This window comes from Heterodontus francisci, chromosome 7, assembly GCF_036365525.1.
Source record: "Heterodontus francisci isolate sHetFra1 chromosome 7, sHetFra1.hap1, whole genome shotgun sequence".
Taxonomy (NCBI): domain Eukaryota; kingdom Metazoa; phylum Chordata; class Chondrichthyes; order Heterodontiformes; family Heterodontidae; genus Heterodontus; species Heterodontus francisci.
The window spans coordinates 51,565,953-51,571,952 of record NC_090377.1 but is presented as its reverse complement, the minus strand read 5'-3'; positions in this window follow the sequence as shown (position 1 = coordinate 51,571,952).

Sequence of the window (6,000 nt, the reverse complement as noted above, 5' to 3'; positions counted from 1 at the left end):
AACTTCTGTCTTATGTGGGCTTTGGTCTTTCGTATGCCGGCATATACAGCCACTGTAGTCACATGGCCCCTTTTTAATATTTCTCTCTGGTACCTCTGTGGCACCACTAACTGGCGAACTACTACCCACTCCTTGCTCTCAGGTCTGTGAGGAAAACTCAATTTCTTCCTCCGTACCTAATTCATTAAATAGTAGCAATCTGCTTCAGTTTCAGACTGGGCAGCCTATTATAACTCTCGCAACACTGGGTCGGCTCGCGGAGCCTCACCTAGGGAAAATCCATTTAATTCATTCCCTGGGTCTCCTAACTTTTCAAAGAAAGTCTCAGACAGACAGACTTGGTCATCTGTCTGCAGTGCCAATGCAGTCTCCTCTGGGGGAGCCGGTTTGATCATGGCCTGATCCACCACACATTCAGGGTAACCGCAGGGGTCCATCTCCCACCACTGCCCTATCTCTATGACCTCCTGCGGTCTTTCTTTCACTACTTGGGGGGGGGCAATCATCTTCACCCCCACCAGATCACTACCTAGGAGCAAGTCAACCCCATCCACAGGCAAACTAGGGACAATCCCTATGGTCACCGGTCCCGAAACTAGGTTGCACTTCAGTTGCACCCGGACTACAGGTACAGGCATACACTGTCCTCCAATATCATTCACCACCATTCTGGTGTTCACTGCACTCTCTGGGGGAAAGGTCAGGCCTTTTACCAGTAAAAGGGATCTAGTGACCCCTCTGTCCCCGAGAATTACTAGGGGCTTGCTTGCCCCACTCGTGGGGTATGGGGTTACTTTCCCTTCAGACACAAAACCCGATAAACTTCAGGAATCCTATTAAAATTTCCTGTACTTGCAGCCATAAGCTTCCTGGGTCTCACTCTTACTGCAGTTAAAGCTACAGCTTGTTCTGCTGTGCTTTCCATCAGGGTCCCTTCTTCACTGAGTGCATGTACCTTGATTAACCCTACCGGTTTTCTCTCGAGTTTCCAGCAGTCAGATTTTAAATGCCCCGCTTTATTACAATGAAAGCACACAGGTCTCCAGGTCTTATTCTTGCGCCCAGCACCTTTGTGTTTGGCTAGAGGAGGGTCCCCTGTGTCTCCTTCTTTTCTTCCTCTCCCAGGACTGCTTGGGCTTCTATCAACTTTCCACTCTTTGTCCTTTTCAGATTTGTGGGGATGATTAGGAAAGTTTCTCCCCTGGGAAACTACTTATAAATTAAAGCAAACCCATCAGCTAGAACAGCCGCTTGCCGGGCTCCCTGAACATGCTGCTCTTCTACATGGGTCTTTATGGATAGTGGGAGTGTTTATATTCTTCTAACAGAATTAATTCTCTGAGATTCTCATAGCTGAGCTGTACTTTAACAGCCCTCAGCCACTGGTCAAAAGCCAGCTGTTTACTTCTTTCAAATTCCAGATAAGTTTGTTTAGCTTGCTTCTTGAGGGTTCTAAACTTTTGGCGATTGGCTTCGGGTACCAATTCATATGTCCCGAGGATAGCATTTCTGATCAGTTCATAATTTGATAAACTCTCATCTGGCAACAGGGAATAAACCTCATGGGCTTTTCCGGTTAGCTTGCTTTGTCGTAAAAGAGGCCAGGCCTCAGCTGGCCATTTTAGCTTCCTTGCCGGTTTCTCAAAGGACACAAAAGACCCTTCTACATCTTCCTCATTGAATTTGGGGCTTAGTTGAACTAGTTTTAACAAGTCTGTAACCAGCCCTGAAGTATGCTCCACCATATTGTCCATACTTTCACTGGGGTTACTCTGTTGCCGCCTAGTTAACTCAAGCCCCTTCAGCTCCCTTTCATTGCATTCTTAGGAATATTTTTCCTCTCTCTCTCTCTTCGTTCCTTCTCCTGTCTTTCTTTCTCTCTCTCCTCTCTTTCTCTTCACGTTCCTTCTGGAAGGCTCTTACTTTCTCCTTTTCCTCTCTCTCTCTCTTTCTTCTAATTCAAGTTTCCTTTGTTCCAACTGTATCTTTGCTAACAATACCCTGTCAGATTTTGCTTCTAACCCTGATTCTGCTTCTTCAGATTCAAGGGGAAAGTGGTTGGCCGCTAGCCTTAGGAATTCAGACTTCCTAGCTTTGCCACGTACAGTGATCCCAAACTCCTCAGCAATTTTCCTCAACTCCTCCATAGACAATGCTTTTAACTTATCCCAAGTTACTTCACCCTGGTTTGGGGAGCTACTCACTTCAGTTGCAGACATGTTAGTATTCTAGCACACAAAACCACAAGAAAACATGCACTGAAACCTTACCCATAGAGTCTAGAGTTATACAGTGCAGAAACAGGCCCTTCAGTCCTGTGATGGCCATCAAGCACCTAACTATTCTAATCCCATTTTCCAACACTTGGCCCGTAACCTTGTATGCTATGGTGTTTCAAGTGCTCATCTAAATACTTCTTAAATGTCGTGAAGGTTCCTGCCTCTACCACCTCTTCAGGCAGTGCGTTCCAGATTCCAACCACCCTCTGGGTGAAAAGATTTTTCCTCAAATCCCCTCTAAACCTCCTGCCCCTTACCTTAAATCTATGCCCCCTGGTTATTGACCCCTCCACTAAGGGAAAATGTTTCTTCCTATCTAACCTATCAATGCCCCTCATAATTTTGTATACCTCAATCATATCTCCCCTCAGCCTTCTCTGCTCTGAGGAAAACAACCCTAGCCTTTTCAGTCTCTCTTCATAGCTGAAATGCTCCAGCCCAGGCAAAATCCTGGTGAATCTCCCCTGCACCCTCTCCAGTGCAATCACATCCTTCCTATAGTGTGGTGACCAGAACGGTACACAGTACTCCAGCTGTGGACTAACTAGTGTTTTATACAGCTCTTTTTTGATTGGGAACAATTTGGCGTCCCACTTCCAATTTCTCTCGTTTGTCTGTGGGTAAAATCCAGGATGGTAGCAGCCAAATTTCTGTTACAACCAGGTGAGAAAGGTGTCTAGCGTTCCCTCTCAGCCTTCATCCGGTCTTACTGTAACAGGTTTTAATTTTAAACACACTGTGTTTTTAGCTTCCCCTTGGTGAATCCTTGTTCACTGCTTTCCAATTATAAGGCAAAAAAACCCAGCACAAACAGCTTTTCATAGGTTTAAAGAAGAAAAGTTTAAATTTATTAAACTTAAACTCTAATTCAGTTGATGCCTACGGATACACGACGCGCCCATGCTAGCATGCATACTTGCTACACACATGCAAATAGAGATAGAAAATAGCAGAAAAAAATAAAATGGAAAAGTTTGAGACAATATCTGAAGAGTTTTTGTTATGGTTCTTTGAGCTCACTATAGAGTCCTTGATTGTAGGTAGATCTTACTTTTCGTTTGGGCCCAGTATTCTTCTTAAACCTTGTTCACTGTAGGAGACTTTTCTCTCTTGGGGTTCATGTGTCTTCAGAGGATTCAGAGGCTTGTGAGAAAGAGATGGGAGCAGACAGGAGAGATCTTCTCAGTCCAGGAGCAAACAGTCTTTCTCAGTTCAAACTCTCTGTGGCTAGTTGAAAAGCCCATGGATCAGCCTGTTAGTCATGTGACCAGCTGGCCAATCCAGTCCTGGCCCCTGTGGATTGCATCACCCCAGCAGGCCCTGGAATGCATTTCCCCACCCCCTCACTGTCTGGTGATCAATATCCATTGTGGGTTGAATGTGTCAGGGAATGGTCCTTTGTCTACAGAAGCACCATCTGTTAGTATGCAAATGTTTTTTCCAACCACATATTGATCTGTTCAACAAGTCATTTCCTTGCTCCAGCAACAGTTCAAAATCAATGTTCATATGACAAAACCAATGTGCCTCATTCTTGGCAGGTGGGGGTCTGCAAGACAGAGGGAATTCCAGAGCTTAGGGCCAAGGCACCTGAAGACACAGACATTAGTGGTGATGCTCAACAGGCTAGAATTAGATGAGTGTAGATATCTTGGAGGGTTGCGGAGCTGCTGGAGATAGGGAGGGGTAAGGCCATGCAGAGATTTGAAAACAAGCATGGGAATTTTAAAATCAAGAAGTTGACCAGGAGCCAATGTTGGTCAGCGAGCACAGAGGTGATATGGGAATGGGACATGGTGCGAGTTACGACACGGGCAGCAGCCTATTGGATGACCTGAAGTTTACAGAGGGTAGAATGTGGGAGACCGGCCAGGACTGCATTGGAATAGTCAAGTCTCGAGGTAACAAAACATGAATGAGCCTTTCAGCAGCAGATGAGCTGAGGGAGGAAAGCAGTCAGGCAATGTTACAAAGGTGGAAATAGGTGGTCTGAGTGATGGTGTGACTATGTGGTCGGAAGCTCATTTGAGGGTCAAATATGGCACCAAGTTTGTAAACAGCCTGAATCAGCCTCAGACAGTTGCCAGGGAGAGGAAAGGAGTTGATAACTAGGGAACAGTATCTACCTCAACTCCACCTTCCTGCACTATCCCTATATACATTAATTTGATTAGTATTCAAAAACCTATCGATCTCTGTCTTGAATATACGAACATAAGTATATACTCAATGACTCAGCATCCACTACTCTCTGGGGTAGCAAATTCCAAATACCCAAAACCCTTTGAGTGAAGAAATTTCTCCTCGTCTCATTCCTAAATGGCCGCCTCCTTATTCAGAGACTGTACCCCTCAGTTCTAGGCTCTCCAGCCAGGGGAAACACCTTTTCAGTATCTACCCTGCCTCGGCAGTTTCCACCCTTACCTCAGTATACTTAGATGCGTATCATCTGGTCCTGTTGACTTATCAAATTGAAGTACAGCCAGCCTACCTATAACCTTTTTATCAAATTTTAGTCCATAGTGTCTCAGCTACCTACCTCCGTTTTCCCTATGACTTGGGCAGCATCTTCTTCCTTGGTAAAGACAGATGCAAAATACTCATTCAGTACCTCAGCTGCGCCCCCTGCCTCCATGCACAAATTCCCTTTTAGGTCCCTAATTGGCCCCATTCTTTTTACCAGCCTTTTACTATTTATATGCCTGTAGCTGACTTTTGGATTCTCTTTTATGTTATCTGCCAGTCTCTTCCCAAACTCTCTCTTTCCTTCTCTTATTTCTTTGTTCACTTTCACTCCGAACCTTCTGTATTCAGCTTGTTGCTCAATTGTATTATCCACCTGACATGTCAGATGCACCCTTTTTCTGCTTCATCTTTCTATCTCTTTCATCATCCAAGGAGCTCTGGATTTGTTTGCCCTACCTTTCCCTCTTTGGAATGTACCTTAACTGTACCAGAGCTATTTCCCCTTTAAAGGTAGCCTATTGCTCCTTTGCAGTTTTGCCTGCCAATCTTCAATTTACCTGGGCCAGATCCATTCTCACCCCATTGAACATGGCCCTTCCTCAATTAATTATTTTTAATCTGGATTGCTCCTTGTCCTTTTCCATAATCAACCTAAACCATAAGATACGATGATCACTATCCCCTAAATGTTCCCATACTGACACTTGGTTCACTTTTTAAAAATTCATTCATGGGGTGTAGGCATCGCTGGCCAGGCCAGCATTTATTGCCCATCCCTAATTGCCCTTGAGAAGGTGGTGGTGAGCTGCCTTCTTGAACTGCTGCAGTCCATGTGGGGTAGGTACACCCACAGTGCTGTTAGGAAGGGAGTTCCAGGATTTTGACCCAGCGACAGTGAAGGGACGGCGATATAGTTCCAAGTCAGGATGGTGTGTGACTTGGAGGGGAACTTGCAGGTGGTGGTGTTCCCATGTATTTGCTGCCCTTGTCCTTCTAGTTGGTAGAGGTCGCGGATTTGGAAGGTGCAGTCTAAGGAGCCTTGGTGCATTGCTGCAGTGCATCTTGTAGATGGTACACACTGCTGCCACTGTGCGTCGGTGGTGGAGGGAGTGAATGTTTGTAGATGGGGTGCCAATCAAGTGGGCTGCTTTGTCCTGGATGGTGTCAAGCTTCTTGAGTGTTGTTGAAGCTGCACCCATCCAGGCAAGTGGAGAGTATTCCATCACACTCCTGACTTGTGCCTTGTAGATGTTGG